The sequence below is a fragment of the Castor canadensis genome, chromosome 15 (genome assembly GCF_047511655.1).
Source record: "Castor canadensis chromosome 15, mCasCan1.hap1v2, whole genome shotgun sequence".
NCBI classification, from domain to species: domain Eukaryota; kingdom Metazoa; phylum Chordata; class Mammalia; order Rodentia; family Castoridae; genus Castor; species Castor canadensis.
The window spans coordinates 73952452-73977472 of record NC_133400.1 but is presented as its reverse complement, the minus strand read 5'-3'; the positions used below and the strand labels follow the sequence as shown (position 1 = coordinate 73977472).

The following is a 25021-nucleotide window of genomic DNA, read 5'->3' as shown; positions in this document are numbered from 1 at the left end:
GGTCTGGCCATATTTGAAGAGTTGTAAGAGGATATGGACTTTTCTTTACAGGCCAGATATGTTTCTTTAATTTCCTTTTTCACCATTAAAATTTCTATTAATATGTTGCGATGTTTAACTTTTATAAGAGGGAGGTACCAAGATGCCTAATTTCTGGGTTGGGGCTGTCAATATTGGTGCCTGTTATACCCATGATGTGGTTTGAGGAAAATTACTGAAATGCTCTTTTCCAAAACATTCAGTCCCATGAAGTATACAGTCATGTTTGGTGTCAGGTGACCTGCCTTTTCCCAGCCTCATCCTTACCCTTCATGGTTCATTAGACAAATTCTAAATTTTTTTAAAAGATGGAGGGACTGGTGGAGTGGCTTAAGTGGTAGAGCGCATACCTAGTAAGCGTGAGGCCCTGAGTTCAAACTCCAGTACCACCAAAAAAAAAAAAAAAAGATTAGATTAGAGAGATCACCTGGCCCTGTAATCCTAGCTACTCAGGAGGCAGAGGTCAGGAGATCAAGGTTAAAAGCCAGCCTGGGCAAATAGTTCATGAAACTGTATCTTGAAAAACTCATCACGAAAAAGGGTAGGTGGAATGACTCAAGGTGTAAGTCCTGAGTTCAAGTCCCAGCTCTGAAAAAAAAAATGAAGGCTTCATTCATGAGATCCCACAAATTCCAAAATGAACTAAAAGCACCTGTGAAAGGTTGTTGGACAATAAGTACAGTCACTCTGAGGATATGAGAGAGTAGGGCTTGCCTTTCTTCTGGGTGCATTTTTAAGGTAGAAAGATAGACGTCTACTAAAGCTAGTGTTCAATTAGGTTTTCAGTTCTTTTCCTCTTTCCATATTCACAGGCTCTTTTTTTTTTTTTTTACTTTTATATATTTTATTTTTACTTTATATATATCATGCCAAATTAACAATTTAAAATTTTATCAAACTATTTTGATACTATTCTCAAAATGGAACACCTTCACTCTCATGAGCTAACTTCAGTTATCAATACATTTATTCACACATAACAAAGTTCCTTCTCTTTTTTCCAGAACAAAAGAAATTAAGTAATGTGCTGAAGACACTACTAAAGATACTTCACCTTTCAACTGTGGCCTCTGCACTGAATACTTCTAAGAACTTTTCTAATTAACTTTCAAGTCTTCCCACAACCTCTCTGTTCAAAGAAATACTGTCTTTGAACTAATCTGAGTAGATACTATGCAAATCAAAAACTGAACCACAAACCCTATGAAAATAGTAACAGATTTTAAAGTCTCCTAGGTTTGTCCTGTATTAATTTTCTTGATTATAACATGTCAATAATATGAACACACTTTTAATATAACAGTACATTTAATTACATCAGTTTGCCATCAACCTATCAGAGACATTTAAAGATAATTATATTGGCCATTTCCACTGATTAGCAGGAGGCTCTTCCACTAATGGCTCCCATGGTTTCCACAGCAACATTTTTTTCGCCAAGCTTAGTTCATTTTCAGCCTGACGAATCACCTCTTCTATTTGGCCACCCTGAAGTTGGTCTTCCAATTTTTTACCATCTGGTTCCACTTCAACCATACCCAGCTTCTCATTTGTAATCTGTTCAGTATATTTTCTATATGCTACATTTTTAGGGCACTGATTAAGAACATCGAGAATCTTTGCATACAATATTCTTAGTCTCTCGTGCGGAGAGTCACTCACAGCCAATCCCGTGAGGCGGGTGGTCTTCTTCGGGAGACGCCGCACAACCCCCTGGGAGCCTCTTCCCAGGCTCTTTAAATGAACTTACTCCCATGGATTTACCTTCCACCAGCGTGAATGGGCCCCAAATTTATATCGCTGCTGTCAAACTCTTTCTTAAATTCAAGACCTGTATGTGCAATTGTTTACTGGCTATTTCTTAAGTTATCTGGAAACCTCAAGTTTGATGCACCTAACAGATAAATCTGAATTCCTTGTGCCCCCCATGCCAGAAACCAGAGGGAACCATCTACCTGGTTATTTAAGCCAGAAACCTGCGAAATGCTGGTGCCTCTGTTTCTTGACACCCCCCCTTCCCGCCATCTCAATGGTCACTATGATCTATCCACATTATCTCCACCATTTCTCAAATGCACTTTTTTCTTTCCTTCCCCAGTTCTACATTCTTAGTGAAGATCCTTCTGATTTCTTGTGGAGCTTACTGTAATAGCCTCTTAATTTTTATCCCAGCCTTGAGTTATTCACCTGTCAGTATAATTCTCCTTTCTGGAGTTGACATTTTAAAATAATGTCATTTAAAAATCTTTCATGTCTTCCCTTGCAAAGGGGTGGTGAGTTTTAAAAAATGTTTTCTCACAGGCAGGAGTAGCAATACTTATCTCTGACAAAGTAGACTTCAAACCTACATTGATCAAACGAGATAAAGAAGGACATTCCATACTAATAAAAGGGGAAATAGACCAAAAGGAAATAATAATCATCAATCTGTATGCACTCAATGTCAACGTACCCAATTTCATCAAACATACCCTGAAAGACCTAAAAGCATATATAAACGCCAACACAGTGGTTGTGGGAGACTTTAACACCCCATTATCATCAATAGATAGGTCATCCAAACAAAAAATCAATAAAGAAATCCAAGATCTAAAATATGCAATAGATCAAATGGACCTAGTAGATGTCTACAGAACATTTCATCCAACCTCTACACAATATACATTCTTCTCAGCAGCCCATGGAACCTTCTCCAAAATAGATCATATCCTAGGGCACAAAGCAAGCCTCAGCAAATATAAGAAAATAGAAATAATACCGTGCATACTATCTGACCACAATGCAGTAAAAGTAGAACTCAACAACAAAAGTAAAGACAAAAAACATGCAAACAGCTGGAAACTAAATAACTCATTACTTAATGAAAAATGGATCATCAATGCAATAAAAGAGGAAATTAAACAGTTCCTGGAAGTCAATGAAAATGAAAACACAACCTACCAGAACCTATGGGACACAGCTAAGGCAGTCTTGAGAGGAAAGTTTATAGCCATGAGTGCATATATTAAAAAGATTGAAAGATCCCAAATCAATGACCTAATGATACATCTCAAACTCCTAGAAAAACAAGAACAAGCAAATCCCAAAACAAATAGAAGGAGAGAAATAATAAAAATAAGAGCTGAAATCAACAAAATAGAAACCAAAAAAACCATACAAAGAATTAATGAAACAAAAAGTTGGTTCTTTGAAAAAATAAACAAGATCGATAGACCCCTGGCAAACCTGACTAAAATGAGGAGAGAAAAAACCCAAATTAGTAGAATCAGGAATGCAAAAGGGGAGATAACAACAAACACCATGGAAGTCCAGGAAAACATCAGAGACTACTTTGAGAACCTATATTCAAATAAATTTGAAAATCTAAAAGAAATGGACAGATTTCTAGATACATATGATCATCCAAAACTGAACCAAGAGGAAATTAATCACCTGAATAGACCTATAACACAAAATGAAATTGAAGCAGCAATCAAGAGTCTCCCCAAAAAGAAAAGTCCAGGACCTGATGGATTCTCTGCTGAATTCTATCAGACCTTTAAAGAAGAACTGATAACAACCCTCCTTAAACTGTTCCATGAAATAGAAAGGGAAGGAAAACTGCCAAACACATTTTATGAAGTCAGTATTACACTTATCCCAAAACCAGGCAAAGACACCTCCAAAAAGGAGAACTATAGGCCAATCTCCTTAATGAACATTGATGCAAAAATCCTCAACAAAATAATGGCAAACCGAATTCAGCAACACATCAAAAAGATTATTCACCACGACCAAGTAGGCTTCATCCCAGGGATGCAGGGGTGGTTCAACATACGAAAATCAATAAATGTAATAAACCACATTAACAGAAGCAAAGACAAAAACCACTTGATCATCTCAATAGATGCAGAAAAAGCCTTTGATAAGATCCAACATCATTTCATGATAAAAGCTCTAAGAAAACTAGGAATAGAAGGAAAGTTCCTCAACATTATAAAAGCAATATGACAAACCTACAGCCAGCATTATACTTAACGGAGAAAAACTGAAACCATTCCCTCTAAAATCAGGAACCAGAAAAGGATGCCCACTATCTCCACTCCTATTCAACATAGTACTGGAATTCCTAGCCAGAGCAATTAGGCAAGAAGAAGGAATAAAAGGAATACAAATAGGTAAAGAAACTGTCAAAATATCCCTATTTGCAGACGACATGATCCTATACCTTAAAGACCCAAAAAACTCTACTCAGAAGCTTCTAGACATCATCAATAGCTATAGCAAGGTAGCAGGCTATAAAATCAACATAGAAAAATCATTAGCATTTCTATACACTAACAATGAGCAAACTGAAAAAGAATGTATGAAAACAATTCCATTTACAATAGCCTCAAACAAAATCAAATACTTAGGTGTAAACCTAACAAAAGATGTGAAAGACCTCTACAAGGAAAACTATACACTTCTGAAGAAAGAGATTGAGGAAGACTATAGAAAGTGGAGAGATCTCCCATGCTCATGGATTGGTAGAATCAACATAGTAAAAATGTCGATACTCCCAAAAGTAATCTACATGTTTAATGCAATTCCCATCAAAATTCCAATGACATTCATTAAAGACATTGAAAAATCTACCATTAAATTTATATGGAAGCACAAGAGGCCACGAATAGCCAAGGCAATACTCAGTCAAAAGAACAATGCTGGACGTATCACAATACCTGACTTCAAACTATATTACAAAGCAATAACAATAAAAACAGCATGGTACTGGCACAAAAACAGACATGAAGACCAGTGGAACAGAATAGAGGACCCAGATATGAAGCCACACAACTATAACCAACTTATCTTTGACAAGGGAGCTAAAAAAATACGATAGAGAAATAGCAGCCTCTTCAACAAAACCTGCTGGGAAAACTGGTTAGCAGTCTGCAAAAAACTGAAACTAGATCCATGTACATCACCCTATACCAAGATTAACTCAAAATGGATCAAGGATCTTAATATCAGACCCCAAACTCTTAAGTTGATACAAGAAAGAGTAGGAAATACTCTGGAGTTAGTAGGTATAGGTAAGAACTTTCTCAATGAAACCCCAGCAGCTCAGCAACTAAGAGATAGCATAGATAAATGGGACCTCATAAAACTAAAAAGCTTCTGTTCATCAAAAGAAATGGTCTCTAAACTGAAGAGAATATTTGCCAACTATACATCAGACAAAGGACTGATAACCAGAATATATAGGGAACTCAAAAAACTAAATTCTCCCAAAACTAATGAACCAATAAAGAAATGGGCAAGTGAACTAAACAGAACTTTCTCAAAAGAAGAAATTCAAATGGCCAGAAAACACATGAAAAAATGCTCACCATCTCTAGCAATAAAGGAAATGCAAATTAAAACCACACTAAGATTCTACCTCACCCCTGTTAGAATAGCCATCATCAGCAACACCACCAACAACAGGTGTTGGCGAGGATGCGGGGAAAAAGGAACCCTCTTACACTGTTGGTGGGAATGTAGACTAGTACAACCACTCTGGAAAAAAATTTGGAGCTACTTAAAAAGCTGGACATCGATCACCATTTGATCCAGCAATACCACTCTTGGGGATATACCCAAAAGACTGTTACTCCAGAGGCACCTGCACACCCATGTTTATTGCAGCACTATTCACAATAGCCAAGTTATGGAAACAGCCAAGATGCCCCAGCACTGACGAATGGATTAAGAAAATGTGGTATCTATACACAATGGAATTTTATGCAGCCATGAAGAAGAACGAAATATTATCATTCGCTGGTAAATGGATGGAATTGGAGAACATCATTCTGAGTGAGGTTAGCCTGGCCCAAAAGACCAAAAATCATATGTTCTCCCTCATATGTGGACATTAGATCAAGGGCAAACACAACAAGGGGATTGGACTATGAGCACATGATAAAAGTGAGAGCACACAAGGGAGGGGTGAGGATAGGTAAGACACCTAAAAAACTAGCTAGCATTTGTTGCCCTTAATGCAGAGAAACTAAAGCAGATACCTTAAAGCAACTGAGGCCAATAGGAAAAGGGAAACAGGTACTAGAGAAAAGGTTAGATCAAAAAGAATTAATCTAGAAGGTAACAAACATGCACAGGAAATTAATGTGAGTCAATGCCCTGTATAGCTATCCTTATCTCAACCAGCAAAAAAACCCCTTGTTCCTTCCTATTATTGCTTATACTTTCTCTACAACAAAATTAGAAATAAGGGTAAAATAGTTTCTGCTGGGTATTGGTGGGGGAGAGGGAGGGGGCGGGGTGGGGGCAGGGGGGAGAAATGAACCAAGCCTTGTATGCAACATAATCTTTTTAAAATTTATTTTATTCATATACGCATACAATGTTTGGGTCATTTCTCCCTCTTTCCCCACCTACCCTCTCACTACCAGTGGTGTTGCTAATGATGGCTATTCTAACAGGGGTGAGGTGGAATCTTAGTGTGGTTTTAATTTGCATTTCCTTTATTGCTAGAGATGGGTGAGCATTTTTTCATGTGTTTTTTGGCCATTTGAATTTCTTCTTTTGATAAAGTTCTGTTTAGTTCACTTGCCCATTTTTTTATTGGTTCATTAATTTTGGGAGAGTTTAGTTTTTTGAGTTCCCTATATATTCTGGTTATCAGTCCTTTGTCTGATGTGTAGCTGGCAAATATTTTCTCCCACTCTGTGGGTGTTCTCTTCAGTTTAGAGACCATTTCTTTTGTTGAGCAGAAGCTTTTTAGTTTTATGAAGTCCCATTTATCTATGTTATCTCTTAGTTGCTGAGCTGCTGGGGTTCCATTGAGAAAGTCTTTGCCTATACCTATTAATTCCAGAGTATTTCCTACTCTTTCCTGTATCAACTTTAGAGTTGTGGTCTGATATTAAGATCCTTGATCCATTTTGAGTTAATCTTGGTATAGGGTGATAAACATGGATTTAGTTTCAGTTTTTTGCAGACTGCTAACCAGTTTTCCCAGCAGTTTTTGTTGAAGAGGCTGCTATTTGTCCATCGTATATTTTTAGCTCCTTTGTCAAAGACAAGTTGGTTATAGTTGTGTGGCTTCATATCTGGGTCCTCTATTCTGTTCCACTGGTCTTCATTGCAACATAATCTTTAACCAATCCTTTCCTACAATTAAACATTTCAGTCACACTAGCTACTCCCCAAATGAGCCAGGATCCCTCATGCCTCAGTTTTTCTGTAGACACTGTCCCCAACATGTCTATCAATATGGCTTCATGGTTCAGCTCATGGGCTTTCTCCTTCAAAAGCCAGACTTCCTTCCTTCCTTTCTTCTTTCCTTCCTTCCTTCCTCCCATTTCTCTCTCCCTCTCTCTTTCTTCCTCCTCCTCCTTCTTTTTGTTGTACTGGGGACTAGACTCAGGACCTCATACTTGTCTGGCAAGCACTTTATCACCTCTTGTTTTTAGCTTGTTTTTCAGATAAGATGCTTTTTGACCTGGCCAGCTTTGGATCAAGATCCTCCTATCTCTGCCTCCCAATTTTATGCTTCCCACCATTGCTGCGATGACAGGTGCAAACTCACCCAGTTATTTGTTGAGATGAAGTCTTGCAAACTCTTTCTCTGGCTGGCCCTGAAATATGATCCTGCTGATCTCAGACTCCTAAGTAGCTAGAATTATAGGACTTAGTCAATAGCATATGGCTCAGCCATTTCATTTTGATAGAGCAAAAACCTGGGTAGAGATTCTACTACATTGTTAGCTTTTAAGCAGCTGGAACAAACATTGGCAGATGTCTGATAATAACCTTGAAAGACTTGATTGTCAAACACTGGAAAAGTGAGAGACAAAGAAAGAGAGAAGAGTTGTATGGGAGTCTATGAGGACTCAAACAGAAGAGTGGGGAAAGTTTGGATTTTTATGCTCCGACCTTAAAAGGGTTGGTCAGGTAGCTGTTTTCAATTGCTTTCCTATTGTTTTGTCTGCTTAGGCTGTTTGTCTCTCCAATATAGCACTTAGTTAACAAAATAGCATCTGACTCTTTGTAGGTCAACCAAATTAGTCTTCAGGAATCTGCCCCTTTTCTCCTTGGCACCCTACATATTTGAACTACCTACTGGAGGTACCCTGGCCTTACCCTCCACAGAGAGGAGCTAGAGACACACTCCAGGGACAGAAAACAAAAGATCTATCATACTGGTCAAATAAAAAAGTTTTAGCAACATTTATTTAGCACCAATTCAGAATTTGCTCCAGGATTTCTATTCAAAAGGAGATTAAGGACACAATTCATTTGAAAAGTGGAGTAAGGAGGGGTTGATGGACCTGTGATTTGTAGTGACAGGTGAAGTTAAATTCCTCTGAGCCCCTTCAGCCCCTTCCTATTTTCTCACTACCTTATGCTAGACATTTTGAGAGTTTTTTCTTTAAACCTAGTAAAATGAGCCCTGTTCTCAAGGAAATTAGAGTCCAGAGACAGAAAAAAATAAAAGGTTTAAGTGGCTATGAATCAACCAAGCATTACATTATTCTTCCTTCCTTCTTTCCTTCCTTCCTTCCTTCCTTCCTTCCTTCCTTCCTTCCTTCCTTCCTTCCTTCCTTCCTTCCTTCCTTCCTCCTTCCTTCCTTCCTCTCTCTCTCTCTCTTTTCTTTCTTCCTTTCTCCCTCCTTTTCTTTCTTTCTTTTTTTTTTGCAACTAAAGCAAGAGAGTTTATTGAGATTAAAAAAAAAAGTACAGTTCCCAGAGCTGGGAGGGTCCCAAGAGAGGGTGCCAGCGAAGTGAGGTATACTAATTAGGTGTTCCTTCTGGCTGGCTGTGCCTGTAACATTCTGATTGGTTACATCCCAATCCTCATAGTGTCCTTACTCTGGTCTGCCCTACTTTTCCTTCTTCTCACCCTTTAACATCACAGGAAAGTTAAATAGAGATTTTCTGTCCTGGCTATCCTGTGTACTTTTAACCCAGTGTCTGGTGTACTTGCTTATTCCCACCCTGAAGAAGTAATCCTAACTGCTGTTAGGGAAAATGGCGATGACTGCTCTTTGGCTGCTTCAAGCTAGAAGGGGGGCATTAGTAGAGGACGGCAGTCAGGACCTTCTCACAGAGGCCTATCTAAGGGTCCCCAGTAGATGGAGGCCTTTATTTGAAGCTCCCATTTTAATTTTAAACTTAAGAGGTAACAAGGGAAATTTTGTTGTCAGGAAATTTAGATGACAGCTTGCCAGGACCAGGACCAGGAGACATCCAGTTATTTTTACCCTTCTGAAGCCCCAAATTCCAGGCCAATCCACCAAACATGAAATGGGAGATTTGTGTAGGACTGAAAGCCTCTGCTCAACTTTGCTGGGTTAGGTGTTTAGTCAGAGGGAGAGTTGGTGTTCTGGTTCTTGTCTCATGAAGCCAAAGAATGAACTTCACTGACAACAAGAGTGAGAGTTCATTGAGATTTAAAAAAAAAAAAAAAGGTAGCAAAAAGTACAATTCTCAGAGCTGGGAGGGGTGTCAAAAGAGGGTGCCCCCTAGAACAATTTTCTGAAGACAACTGAAGTACAGAAAAGTCTATTGTAACAGATTAATGAGGGTCCAAATTTTTTCAATAGTGTAAATAAAGTTAATATTTTTGCTAGAAAAATAAAACAGTGAGCTGAACCTGTGTACTAGTTGACCAGAAATTCTGGGTCTGACCACATCATTTAAGTCCTCCCTCATTTTTTAGCACCTGCGTAGTTTGGATCCTAAATGGCCCCCAAAGCCCTGTGTGTTAAAATCTTGGTCCCCCAGGTGTTAGAAGGTAGCAGAACCTTTAAAAGGTGGGGCTTCAGGAGAGGTCTTTAAGTCATTGGAAGTAAGCTCTCAAAGGGAATAGTGAGACCCGACCCCTTCTTTCTTTTACTTCCCAGCTATGAGGTACTTTGCTATGTGCACCTGCTGTGATGTGCTGCCTTGCCACAGGCCCAAAAGCAACAAGTCTGAAACTGAGCCAAAACAAACCTCTCCCCTTAAGAAGAATTTTCTCATAGGCAGTGTTGTTCTGAATGCAACTCTAATAGTTCAGGAAACAATAGCAAGAATCAATAAGTGGGGTTGCATCAAATTAAAAATTTTCTGCATAATAAAGACACAATTAGCAGAGTGAAAAACAGCTTACAGAATGGAAGAAAAATCTGCCAGCTACTTATCTGATAAGGGATTAATAGCCAGAATTAAAGAATTCAACATTTAAACATGAAAAGAGCAAATAATCCAATAAACAGGCAATTGAACTAAACTGAACACTTTTTCTTATTGTTGTGCTGAATAGGGGTACATTGTGGCATTTATAAAATTCTTACAGTGTATCAAATATATCATATTTGAATTTACCCTCTCCACTGCTCTCCTTCATCTCCCCTCCCCTGATTCCTGGAACAGTTTCAACAGCTATCATTTTTCACATTTACATACATGTATTACAGTATTTGCACCATATTCATCCTCCTATCCCTTTCCCCTCTATCTCCCCATCCCATTGGAGCCACCCCCACCCAGCAGAACCTGTTCTGCCTTCTGAGCAGACACTTTTTAAATTAAGAGGTATCAATGGTCAATAAATATATGAGAAAATGTTCAATATCTTTATCCACCGGGGAAATATAAGTAAAAACTACATTGAGATTCCATCTCACCACAGTTAGAATGGCACTCATCCAGAAAAAAAACAAAACCCAACAAATGTTATTGAGGATGTTAGAAAAAAGATGGAAATGTAAATTAGTATAGGAACTGTGGAGATAAGTATGGAGGGTCTTCAAAGACTTAAAAAAATTACTATATGATCCAGCTATTTCACTCGTAGGTGTATGCCCCGAAGAATCAAAGTCAGCATGCTATAGAGACACCTATGTGCTCATGTTTATTGTTATACTATTCACAAAAACTAATTATGGAATCAGCTTTGGTGCCCCCAATGAATGAAAGGATAAAGATGGGGTATGTATACACAATGGAGTGTTAAGCAAAATAAACCAGCTCACATGTCTTCTGTCAGATGTGGAATCTAAGTGAAAAAAAGGGGACATCAAAGTAAGAGGGAGACTACTAGGTATGTGGAAGGGGACAGAAGGGTGAGGGATGAGAATAGGTAATACAAGGGCTTGATGCAATCAAAGTTCAAGATATTATGGAAATATCATAACAAAACTCATTGCTTTGTGCAATTAATATACAGTATATTATTATATTACATTATAAATTATTATTTATATCAGTTATTTTATAATAGTAATGGAAGCTGACTAACACACTACTCCTTGGTGACCCTTGTGTCCTCTGGTTAAACATTAGTGGGTTTGCCTATAGGCCTTGGGTCACCAGTTCTTCAAGGTTCTTGCTTAGACAACCCAAGAAACCTCTTTGTGTAGTTCAAAGGCCTTTGCTATTTCAATTGCATTCTTTTGTATCTTTACTTTTTTTGGCAGCACTAGGGTTTGAACTTAGGTCCTTGCACTTGCTAGGCAGGTACACTACCACTTGAATTCTTATCTTTTGAGGTACCTTGAAACCCAGCTTTTTGCTGCTTTTTTTGTCTTCTTTTTTTAAAAATTTTTATTTATTTATATGTGCATATAATGTTTGGGTCATTTCGCCCCCCTTCCTCCAACTCCCTTACCTCCCTCACCCCCCCTCTCCCCCCTACCCCCTCACTACCCAGCAGAAACTATTTTGCCCTTATCTCTAATTTTGTTGAAGAGAGAGTATGAGCGATAATAGGAAGGAACAAGGGTTTTTGCTGGTTGAGATAAGGATAGCTATACAGGGAGCTGACTCACATTAATTTCCTGTGCATGTGTGTTACCTTCTAGGTTAATTCTTTTTGATCTCACCTTTTCTCTAGTTCCTGGTCCCCTTCTCCTATTGGCCTGAGTTGCTTTTAAGGTATCTGCTTTAGTTTCTCTGCATTAAGGGAAACAAATGCTATCTAGTTCCTTAGGTGTCTTACCTATCCTCACCCCTCCCTTGTATGCTCTTGCTTTTATCATGTGCTCAAAGTCCAATCTCCTTGTTGTGTTTGCCCTTGATCTAATGTCTGCATATGAAGGAGAACATACGATTTTTGGTCTTTTGGGCCAGGCTAACCTCACTCAGAATGATGTTCTCCAATTCCATCCATTTACCAGCGAATGATAACATTTCATTCTTCTTCATGGCTGCATAAAATTCCATTGTGTATAGATACCACATTTTCTTAATCCATTCATAAGTAGTGGGGCATCTTGGCTGTTTTCATAACTTGGCTATTGTGAATAGTGCTGCAATAAACATGGGTGTGCAGGTGCCTCTGGAGTAACCCGAGTCACAGTCTTTTGGGTATATCCCCAAGAGTGGTATTGCTGAATCATATGGTAGATCAATGTTCAGCTTTTTAAGGAGCCTCCAAATTTTTTTCCAGAGTGGTTGTACTGGTTTACATTCCCACCAACAGCGTAAGAGGTTTCCTTTTTCCCCGCATCCTCGCCAACACCTGTTGTTGGTGGTGTTGCTGATGATGGCTATTCTAACAGGGGTGAGGTGGAATCTTAGTGTGGTTTTAATTTGCATTTCCTTTATTGCTTGAGACGGTGAGCATTTTTCATGTGTTTTTTGGCCATTTGATTTTCTACTTTTGAGAAAGTTCTGTTTAGTTCACTTGCCCATTTCTTTATTGGCTCATTAATTTTGGGAGAATTAAGTTTTTTAAGTTCCCTATATATTCTGGTTATCAGTCCTTTGTCTGATGTGTAGCTGGCAAATATTTTCTCCCACTCTGAGGGTGGTCTCTTCAGTTTAGAGACCATTTCTTGTATTGAGCAGAAGCTTTTTAGTTTTATGAAGTCCCATTTATCTATGCTATCTCTTAGTTGCTATGCTGCTTGGGTTCCATTGAGAAAGTTCTTGCCTATACCTATTAATTCCAGAGTATTTCCTACTCTTTCCTGTATCAACTTTAGAGTTTGGGGTCTGATATTAAGATCCTTGATCCATTTTGAGTTAAAATTGGTATAGGGTGATATACATGGATCTAGTTTCAGTTTTTTGCAGACTGCTAACCAGTTTTCCCAGCAGTTTTTGTTGAAGAAGCTGTCTTTTCTCCATCATATATTTTTAGCGCCTTTATCAAAAATAAGTTGGTTATAGTTGTGTGGCTTCATATCTGGGTCCTCTATTCTGTTCCACTGGTCTTCATGTCTGTTTTTGTGCCAGTACCATGCTGTTTTTATTGTTATTGCTTTGTAATATAGTTTGAAGTCAGGTATTGTGATACCTCCTGCATTGTTCTTTTGACTGAGTATTGCCTTGGCTATTTGTGGCCTCTTGTGTTTCCATATAAATTTAATGGTAGATTTTTCAATATCTTTAATGAATGTCATTGGAATTTTCATGGGAATTGCATTAAACATGTAGATTACTTTGGGGAGTATCGACATTTTTACTATGTTGATTCTACCAATCCATGAGCGTGGGAGATCTCTCCACTTTCTATAGTCTTCCTCAATCTCTTTCTTCAGAAGTGTATAGTTTTCCTTGTAGAGGTCTTTCACATCTTTTGTTAGGTTTACACCTAAGTATTTGATTTTGTTTGAGGCTATTGTAAATGGAGTTGTTTTCATATATTCTTTTTCAGTTTATTCATTATTAGTATATAGAAATGCTAATGATTTTTCTATGTCGATTTTGTATCCTACTACCTTGCTATAGCTATTGATGATGTCTAGAAGCTTCTGAGTAGAGTTTTTTGGGTCTTTAAGGTATAGGATCATGTCATCTGCAAATAGGGATATTTTGGCAGTTTCTTTACCTATTTGTATTCCTTTTATTCCTTCTTCTTGCCTAATTGCTCTGGCTAGGAATTCCAGTACTATGTTGAATAGGAGTGGAGATAGTGGGCGTCCTTGTCTAGTTCCTGATTTTAGAGGGAATGGTTTCAGTTTTTCTCCATTAAGTATAATGCTGGCTGTAGGTTTTTCATATATAGCTTTTATAATATTGAGGTACTTTCCTTCTATTCCTAGTTTTCTTAGAGCTTTTATCATTAAATGGTGTTGGATCTTATCAAAGGCTTTTTCTGCATCTATTGAGATGATCAAGTGATTTTTGTCTTTGCTTCTGTTAATGTGGTTTATTACATTTATTGATTTTCATATGTTGAACCACCCCTGCATCCCTGGGATGAAGCCTACTTGGTCGTGGTGAATAATCTTTTTGATGTGTTGTTGAATTCGGTTTGCCATTATTTTATTGAGAATTTTTGCATCAATGTTCATTAAGGAGATTGGCCTATAGTTCTCCTTTTTGGAGGTGTCTCTGCCTGGTTTAGGGATAAGTGTAATACTGGCTTCATAAAATGTGTTTGGCAGTTTTCCTTCCCTTTCTATTTCGTGGAACAGTTTAAGGAGGGTTGGTATCAGTTCTTCTTTAAAGGTCTGATAGAATTCAGCAGAGAATCCATCAGGTCCTGGACTTTTCTTTTTGGGGAGACTCTTGATTGCTGCTTCAATTTCATTTTGTGTTATAGGTCTATTCAGGTGATTAATTTCCTCTTGGTTCAGTTTTGGATGATCATATGTATCTAGAAATCTGTCCATTTCTTTTAGATTTTCAAATTTATTTGAATATAGGTTCTCAAAGTAGTCTCTGATGATTTCCTGGACTTCCATGGTGTTTGTTGTTATCTCCCCTTTTGCATTCCTGATTCTACTAATTTGGGTTTTTTCACTCCTCATTTTAGTCAGGTTTGCCAGGGGTCTGTCATCTTGTTTATTTTTTCAAAGAACCAACTTTTTGGTTCATTACTTCTTTGCATGGTTTTTTGGTTTCTATTTTGTTGATTTCAGCTCTTATTTTTATTATTTCTCTCCTTCTATTTGTTTTGAGATTTGCTTGTTCTTGTTTTTCTAGGAGTTTGAGATGTATCATTAAGGTCATTGATTTGGGATCTTTCAGTCTTTTTAATATATGTACTCATGGCTATAAACTTTCCTCTCAGGACTGCCTTTGCTGTGTCCCATAGGTTCCAGTAGGTTGTGTTTTCATTTTCATTGACTTCCAGGAACTTTTTAATTTCCTCTTTTATTTCATCGATGACCCATTGTTCATTAAGCAATGAGTTATTCAGTTTCCAGCTGTTTACATGTTTTTTGTCTTTACTTTTGTTGTTGAGTTCTAGTTTATTGCATTGTGATCAGATAGAATGCATGGTATAATTTCTATTTTCTTATATTTGCTGAGGCTTGCTTTGTGCCCTAGGATATGATCTATTTTGGAGAAGGTTCCATGGGCTGCTGAAAAGAATGGATATTGTGTAGAAGTTGGATGAAATGTTCTGTAGACATCTACTAGGTACATTTGATCTATTGTATATTTTATTTTATTTTTTTTATATTGTATATTTTAGATCTTGGATTTCTTTATTGATTTTTTGTTTGGATGACCTATCTATTGATGATAATGGGGTGTTAAAGTCTCCCACGACCACTGTGTTGGAGTTAATATATGCTTTTAGGTCCTTCAGGGTATGTTTGATGAAATTGGGTGCATTGACATTGGGTGCATATAGGTTGATAATTGTTATTTCCTTTGGTTTATTTCCCCTTTTATTAGTATGGAATGTCCTTCTTTATCTTGTTTGATCAATGTAGGTTTGAAGTCTACTTTGTCAGATAAGTATTGCTACTCCTGCCTGTTTTTGGAGGCCATTGGCTTGGTAAGTCTTCTTCCAGCCTTTCATCCTAAGCCTATGCTTATTTCTGTCATTGAGATGGATCTCCTGTTTAATCCATTTTGATTGGGGAATTAAGTCCACTAATGTTAAGTGTTAGTACTGATCGGTATGTGGTGATTCCCATCATGTATTTGTCTTAGTTGTTTGAAGGTTTGATTGTGTGTACCTAAGTTGAGGTTACTCTCTACTTTCTTGCTTTTTCTTTTCCTGTAGTTTGGTGCTGCCTGCCCTTTCATGGTTATGTTGGGTTTCAGTTTCTGTGTGCAGGATCCCTTGAAGAATCTTTTGGTGGCTTTGTGGTCACATATTGTTTTAGTTTCTGCTTATCATGGAAGACTTTTATTGCTCCATCTATTTTGAATGATAGCTTTGCTGGGCAGCATATCCTGAGGTTGAAGTTATTTTCATTCAGTGCCCAGAAGATCTCACCCCAAGCTCTTCTTGCTTTTAATGTTTCTGTTGAGAAGTCTGCTGTGATTTTGATAGGTTTACCTTTGTATGTTATTTGTTTTTTCTCTCTTACAGCCTTCAATATTCTTTCTCAGGTCTCTGTATTTGTTGTTTTAATGATACTATGCCGTGGGGTAGATCTATTTTGATCTGGTCTGTTTGGTGTTCTGGGGGCCTCTTGCATCTGTATGGGAATAGATTTCTCTAGATTTGGGGAATTTTCTGTTATTATTTTGTTGAATATATTATGCATTCCCTTTGCTTGCACCTCTTCTCCTTCTTCAATGCCGATGATTTTCAGGTTTGGTCTTTTGATGGAGTCAGTGAGTTCTTGCATTTTCTTTTCACAGGTCTTGAGTTGTTTAACTAATAGTTCTTTGGTTTTTCCTTTAATTACCATTTCATCTTCAAGTTCTGAGATTCTGTCTTCTGCTTGTTCTATTCTGCTGGACTGGCCTTCCATTTTGTTTTGCAATTCTGTTTCATTCTTTTTTCTGAGGTTTTCCATATCCTGAGTCGTTTCCTCTTTAATGTTATCTATTTTTGTCCTGAGTTCATTTATCTCTTTATTAATTGTGTTCTTTGTTTCACTTTGGTGTTTATTCAGTGCTTCTATGGTTTCTTTTATTTCTTCTTGTGCTTTTTCAAATTCTCTATTTTTGTTGTCTTAGAATTTCTTGAGTGTCTCCTGTACATTTTGGTTGACCCTATCCAGTATCATCTCTATAAAATTCTCATTGAGTACCTGTAGTATGTCTTCTTTTAATTTATTCTTGTAGGCTTCTTTGGGTTCTTTGGCATAGTTTATCTTCATTTTGTTGGAGTCTGGATCTGAGTATCTGTTTTCTTCTTTTCCTTCTGGTTCCTGTACTAATTTTTTGCTGAGGGGAAACTGGTTTCCCTGTTTTTTCTGTCTTCCCATCATTGCCCTTGGTTTTGTTATTGTCCCTGTACTCTGTGCAATTAAGTATTTTCTGGCTTGTAATAATAACACTAGTGATATTTAGAATGGAAGGATGAGAGGGGAGGGAAGGCAAAGAAGTTAAAGAAAGAGGGAAAAACAAGTAAACAAACAAAAAAATGCAAACAAACAAACGTTTTAAAGATATAAACAGAGAGAGATAGCACACTAATCAACAGTAAGCTGAACAGTAATTAGAGAGGCAGAGAGAAGACTGAGAAAAAAATTAATAAAATAAAAAATAAATAAATAAAAATTAAAAAATAAAAAATAAAAATTAAAAAAATCTCCAAGTTCAAATGCAATAAAGTTTCAGTCTTAATAATTTTGGTTTTAGTCCCTCAGCCTCCAATCCTGTAGATGGTGTCTCAGAAGTAGTTCTGTTGTTGTCTTATCAAAGGGGAAAAAAACCAAACCAAACCAAACAAAAAACACCACAAAGTGTCCCAAGTTCAAATGCAATACAGTTTCAGTAAGTTTTTCAGCATGCAGCCACTGCTACAAGCTTTCCCCTTTCCAAGCACACTGGGGGAGGTGACACTGAATCCGCTTTCTCAGGTCGGCATGTTTATTTATAGTTCACGTGGGAAGTGGGCCTTCCCCACTCTCCTGTGGAGTCTTCCTCCCACCACCACTTTTACAAGCTTTCCCACTCCTGATTGCTGGGCGGGTGCCACCGCTCCTGCCTTCTCTGGCGGGCTTGTTTATTTGCAGTTCACATGGGAAGTGGGCCTTCCCCGATCTCCTGTGGAGTTTTCCTCCCACTGCCACTTTTACAAGCTTTCCCACTCCTGGTTGCTGGGTGGGTGCTGCTGCTTCTGCCTTCTCCAGCCGGCTTGTTTATTTACAGTTTCATGAGGGATTTCCCCCCCCCCTCTGCTTCAGCACTCAGGGTGCCCTGCCTTGTTTGCTATGTGTCTTTTTTGTTGTTATTGCTTATTATTCAGTTTTTTTTCTTTTTTCCCTGGGTGGGGGTCGGTCTGACCAGGGTGCTATGCTGATTTGGCCCAGGATTGTCTGTGGGAGTAGCACGTGCTGCTTAGCTCACCATGTGGTCTGTGTCTTCCCAAGCCATCTGGGTGCTGGCATCTGGTGGTGCAAGAGTCCTGGTTTCTCCCTTTTGCGTGAAGTGGAGATGCTCTGCGCAGGCTGGGGGTGTGGAGGTGTAAAAGTTTTGCCTCTTCTTGGTGGTTTCTCCTGTAAGGTGTATCTCCAGCATCTCTCCAAGATTTTACTTTAGGAAGCATGCTTTCTGCTTCCTCCCTCTAGCTGCCATCTTGGAATCTTCTCTGTCTTCTTTTTTAAGTTTCTCTTCATCTTCATCTTTGTCCTCATCCTTTTCCTTCTCCTGGTCTTCCTCCTCCTCCACTTTCTCCCCCTTCCACCTCTAACCACTCATCTACTTTCTATCCACTCTTTAGAAGGACATTCAGGGCAGTAGCAGGAATTGCAGACATCTTTGGATCACTTGATACCCACTTTTTCATCTTATTTCAGGGAAATTGGGCTGAGAGATCAGTGGGGATTGGGCTGCTTCCTTTGCTTCCCTATTTCCCAAGACAGGATTGCCTGCCCCCTGATCCTATCTGTCTCCTCTACAGAAAATGACCATGTTGCCTGCCCTGCCCCATTTATAAAGTGCGGTTGGACATAGGAGAAGACAGTGTCAATTTCCAATTTCATTAAAGCTGAATTTATATTATCACAGGGCATATTTATCTCTAGATTTTCCCATAATACCATTCTCTTTGAGTTGAAAGAACTTGGAGTACTGCCCTAAGGAGAAAGAATGAAGGTATAATTGTAGAAGCAGATATGTGTGAGGGATAATAACTGAGGTCCACTGAATCCTTAATGTATGCCAGGCACTATTCTAGGCAATTTATTTGCATTATCTCATTTGTTTCCTACAGTGGTCCAATGAGGGCTGCACTATTCACATCTTCATTTTAGAGATGTGAACCTTCAGGTATAGAAGGAAAATTTGCTCAAGTGCCTGGAGCTGCCGAGTGCAAAGTTAGGGGCTTGTCCTTAGTCACTTTTACTCTTGAGCTCATGGCTTTAACTACAATGTTCTTTTGAAGTTAATGTGTATGGGTTGCCTCTATTCTTTACTTTTTCAATTGGCTCAAGTTCACAGCTGGACCATAATAATTAAAATCTTAATAGCTAGCTTTGTTATAAATGAGGAGAATACAATTGGGATGGGGAAAACCTGGCAAACACTTAGAATTTTGATTTCTTATTTACAAAGAAATACTGATCTGAATTTTTTTTCAAGACAGCATCTTAATATGTAGTCCAGGCTGGCCTTGGAATTTCTATCCCAAGTGCTAGGATTACAGGAGTGAACCACCATACCTGGTCTCTGATACAATTTCTAATCCTAGCTGCTTCTCTTTTTTCCAAAGGCATCTTTCTATCTTGTCTTTTTTTCCCTCTCAAGAATCCTCAGTTCCCCCGCACTTTAATTTCTTTTTCTTGTCCATGTCTACTCCATCTTGAGAAAAAAAGAGAAAAAAAACCATTGAATGACCTATTCTTGGCTGTATCTGCTTTCTCCAGTTTGAAAAATAAAGGCCTATTTTTCCTTCCACTCCTACCACTTCTCCATGTTCTTCTCTTGAAGGCCCAAATAACCTCTTTGTGAAGTACAAAGGCCTTTGATATTTCAGTTGCTTCTTATTCCTTTATCTCATGCAATACTGTGAAACCCATCTCTTCTGCTTCTTTTTCTTTTTCATTCTTTTTTGTTAATCTCTTGTCTTCCTCCTACCCACTCACTGTGGGTATCTCCATGTTTATTTCTTAGAACTTTCTATTTTTTTGAAAAGGTCACGCATTTTCAAAGTTTCATCTCTCCCTTTCATCAGACATTTGTAATTATTCCTTGGGATGTTGTCTTACCCAATTGCCAGTATTTATTTCCAAGTCCTTCCTGGAAATTTCCAGTTAGTGATTCTAGTCATCATTAAACTCAAAGTGAACTGGCATTTCCCACATAGGTTCTTTCTGATGGTGATGATGGTGATGATGAAGACCAAGATGATGGTGAAGACCAAGATGGTGATAGTAATAATAGTATCAGAAAACACTCTGTAGCCTGATGCCATTCTAAGTACTTTATAAAGATCAACTGATTTAATCCTTAAAATAATTATTGTCCTTATTCTATAGATGAAGGAATTCCAGCCAAGCAATGGTAAGTGATATGCCTCCAACTGATGTCTCTTGGCTACAGAGTGGAGAGCCAATACCCATCCTAGTCAATGCCCTTCTAGAATCTTTATGCTCAATCCATATTCTATATTTCTGTGTGCTGTTTTTTGATTCCTTATGCTCAAAACTGTACAACTCAACTTTCCTTCTTCCTCTGATCCAATTCATAACTTCTCTCTGCTTCTTTAAAAAACTTTTTGGTCCCTATATTAGTCAGAGTCTTCAAAGGAACAGATAGCCTATTCAAAAAAAAAAATGCACAGAGGCATGGTTAAGGTGACCAGGAGGAGATGAGAAAACTCGAGTGTTAGCACCAACTCAAGTCTTTTTTTTTTCTTGAGACAGGGTCTCACCCTGTGGCCCAGGCGGGCCTTTAACTCTCTATCCTGCTGCCTCTATCCCTCTGAATGCTGGGATTACAGGCATATACCACAACATCCATTACCAACTCCAGTCTTAAAAGAACAAAAGGGGTAAATGATGTTGTAGGGTGCCTGCCCAGAAGAAGCTGGATCCATGAAAATTGGGACTACCCAGAAGTTCCCAGAGGGATACAGCCACTGCTGAAACACAGTAAGCCACTGAGTGGGATGAGGAGGAAGTGAGTGGGGAGGATAAATATGAAACTGTCTCCTCTTGGATTCTATTTCCTGCACTTGCTTCATCATCTCATGCTTGGAACTCGCCATGTCCTTCCTACTCTTACTTCATTCCCCACAATATGGTGCCTCCAGTTCTCCAGGATGCCACATTAATTGCTGCATTTTCCTTCTCATCACCTTAAAAAGCTTGTCATGTTCCTCAGTTTTCTGTTGGTAATCCTCCAAATCTGGGGTCCCATCTCTCTTTCAAATACAGGTTCTGCAACTCTCCCAGCCCTCGGCTCTGATTGGCCTCTTCAGTGCCTTCCCATGCCACTCTCTGCCTGCATCCACTGCTATGGCATATCCCCCTCCCTAGGCCTAAAATACTTTTGGTCTTCTTTGCAGATGTGAGGCTCTTCTCTTCTGTAAAAATTCCTATGGTTACTCCCCTGTGCCCAGGGTTCTCTATCTTCCCAGTTTCTGCTAAATTGTGGGGGATATCTTACCAATTGGATCTTAATTATGCTCAGTTTGTTCCATGAGTATATGTCTTGTCTCCTCCAACTGAAGGAGGAGGATCCCAAATCAAAGGTGCAGTTGATGGTTTGTTGGTGTGTTTCTCATTTTCTAAGCTGTAACAGTTGGAAGGGTACAATGAAAGCAATATAGGTGACAGCATGCCAACACAAGGTGATTTGTGCAATAAGCTCCTTGCTATAAAATCAGGGCACTCCCAGCTTGCAAGTTCCTCCCTCTCCAGACAGGGCCTGATGCTGTCCTTTGCTACTAGAAGTATGTCAGATTCAGTACTCCCAGGTCACCTCTGATGCACTCTGTTATTGGTATTGTAGATTATGGACCTTGCTGCAATAATGCCTTTGAGATGGATTGGTAATCTGCAAGCATCTTTCCACTTTCCTTCTAGAATTCCTTCTAGGGATTGTTCCTTTCTGTATAATTGGCATTCTTCTCACTCAGTTTGATTGAGCCATCCTGTTGGCCAAGAGTTGCTTGTTGGGATGGGATTATTTAAAGTATACACAGGTTCACACCTCCAGAGAACTTTAGTCCCTTGACACTAAGCTAATGTCTCTGGCTTAAGTTGGTCCTTGTCAATTCTTCCCCTATTCTAGGATAGTGCCTCAAAGATGATCTTCATTTCTTCTCTTTGCTCAAGAATCTTAGTGCTGGAGTTGGCTGTGAGCCCTGCCCAGCTGGGAAACCTGCAAGAAGCTCTCTATGACATCCTGAGGCTTGCCTTAATTCTCCTGACCGCTGCAACAACTTGTACTTAGAGGACTCTGGTCATCTGCCATCTACTGTGGTTCATACAGTAGATGATGTTTTTCCCTTTTTCCTTTTCTCAATCACATACTTTATGACTAGAATCTCCTTTATTGTTGAGAAGGCTTTAATCTCAACTTTTTAACAGCTATGAAGAAGCAGAATGTGTTAGTGAAAATGAATGGACTCTTACATTGTTTATTTGGATGGCTTCTCTGGCCTTATGTCTGGAAGCCTTTCTCATCTTCTATTTTTCTATCTTGTCTTTTTCACTAAATGCACCTTAAAATGATAGATTCTTTAATAGCTTAGTTGGAACTAGAGGGATTTTAAAAAGAAACAATCCTAAGAAAAGTCAAAGAATTTCAGAGGGAGGAGGAATTTGCATGGTGAAACATATTAATTATGGATTTCTTGGAGTCTTCTGAATTATATCCATACAGTTAAAAATAATTCTTGGTGCTCATTAATTTTGGAGCAAGGAAATCCAACTTTCATCTTTTTAAAAATCTACTATCATTTATAATTAGGTGATGAAATGCACTGCTCTTCAAATTCAGTGAGTTAGCTATCTAGATGCTCCTTTCTATCAAATAAAGAATATTGCTTTTTTAAGAGACGATCACAGCAACAAGAAACATCATCTGACGAACAGAATCAAGACACGGGGAACGAGGAAAAGAGAGCCATTGGAAAGTAATTGAAAAAATTCAGAAAAGAACCTTCTTTTCTGAAGATTTTGACACCACAAAGGAACATATTTATCTGCCTACCTCAACTTCTGGAAAATTTTATGGTGGGCAAGAGGGAGATGGAGAAAGGAACAGAGAAGGGGGATGGGCGACTTCCTTTTGCAAACACAAAGACCTTTATTTTCCTGGGAATGGAAAGAAAAATAAAAAAGCCAGAAACTGAACTTGGTGGGTTTGAGGACTTGCAAAAGTAGCCAGCTGAAACTTTGTAAACATTTAGCATAAAACTCATTTTTAATCTCATAAACTTAATTTTTCCCCCTAGCATATGGGATGCATAAAAAGGAAATAAAACTTTAGTAAATTGAGCCTTACTTGTGCTTTATAAAAAAGAAATTGAATTGCTCTAATGGCAGCTGCAGCTGGCTTTCAGCTTCGAACACCCAGTGTAAATCTAGTTTTTAGTGCTTGATTTAGTAAACACTCAGCTGTGAAGAGGCTTCAGACACAGCTCTGAATGCAGGGTTTTCCGTAAAGGCAGTTATGTAACCTTTGTGTAGTGTGCTTTTAAAATATGTGGAGAATAGCAGAAACCCTGATTGGGATATCTTACAATTATCCTCTACTCTATATTTAAATCTGCAGAGAGTTTGCTACTAATTATCCATAGAGCTAGCACAAATGGATTCGAATGGGCTATGAATTTAAATGTATGTATAATATTCATTACTAATAATGAGTTAGGAAGCCATAGTAGAGGTAGACATGTTGTTTGATTACCTCGAAGTGATAATCACACTTGTTTCTGATGCCATCCTCCTCTGAGCCTTATGCCACACTCCCACACACTGGGAGCCTCAGGAAATCCGGTTCAAATTCTGTTCAGCAAAGGTTGCACGTGCCAGGCTAGAAATTTTTGCCAAAAATAGGGGAAAAAATCTTCCAATGAACAAGATGGAACTTCCTACTGCTTTTAAATGAATGCCTGAGTAACTGTTAAGATTATAATGTTTATCCAAAATTTTTCTTAGTGACCTGGATTAGTGGGGATTTTTGTCACTTTGATGGTGGTCATTTTTCCAATCATAAAATATTTGCTACGAGACAAAAATGAGAGTTACCATCCTATGGAGTTCCTCCTAAAGGAATCTTTTAAGAGATTTTTGTGACTTGGAGGGCCAGGGTTAATCCTAGGAATGACTTTGAGTTAGGATAAATCCATGTCTGTTTCTTCCTCTCTTAAACATCTTCCAGTACTTCAAGTTTATTTTTAGCTGGCTGTCAACCAAACTTGCCTAAGGCATTAATTGATAAGTGTTAGATACTCTATTTCTCATGAGTATTTCCAGTTTGAACAGAGACCCTGGAATGTGGAAAAAATCCCAAGACTCCAAATTTGGGTTGTTTGTGTGACAGATCCTGGAGCTGAACTGGGCAGAGGGCAACTTGCTATAAGGCTGGCTCTGAGCACAATGGCTGGGGTTTAGAGACGTTGATTTGAACACACCCTCTTTCTTTTTCTCGCCATCTGGTTGTTCAGCTGCCAGCAATTGGAGCTATTAAGCAAATGGAGACGATATGAAATTTGAAAACAAGCCTGCTGCAGAGCAAGGTAGGTGGAGAGAGTCATCAATGTGGGAATCTGCCCTTGCCAGCCAAGTGACCTTAGGGAAAGCACTTAACCCTCTGAGCCTCAGCCTGGCCTACCTTTTAGGGCCAAGTAGAAATGGTAAAGTATGACTCAAGTGCAAGTCCCTTGGATTATTCATAGCAGTAAAAGTAATGAGTGGTATCTTCTTATTCCCAGGGAAAGGGTAATTATCGCCTGAACCACTGAGATCCAGAGAAGTAATGATGGCAAGTAACAGACCTTGTTACACCTGTGCATGAGCATCTAGAACCTGGAGAAGATTACATCACTGACTATTCCCATAATTAACAAGGACAAAAGCATGGCAGAAGTTAAGGTGAAACTGTTAAAGGGTAATGAGCTGAGCTACGCCAGGACTAGTCTGTATTACACCTCCCTCCAGCCAGGGGTTCCAGGAATACCAGGGCTCTTTTTAATATTCAAATTAATAAC

General features: G+C 38.6%; 1 long non-coding RNA gene and 1 pseudogene across 1 annotated transcript in view; one reads left to right on the top strand and one right to left on the bottom strand.

The window, feature by feature from the left end:
* LOC141417300 (uncharacterized) overlaps window positions 1–25021 on the top strand; it is a 155529-nt gene that overhangs the window by 25817 nt on the left and 104691 nt on the right. The window lies entirely within an intron of this gene.
* LOC141417590 (NADH dehydrogenase [ubiquinone] 1 alpha subcomplex subunit 5 pseudogene) overlaps window positions 867–25021 on the bottom strand; it is a 42969-nt pseudogene continuing 18814 nt past the window's right edge.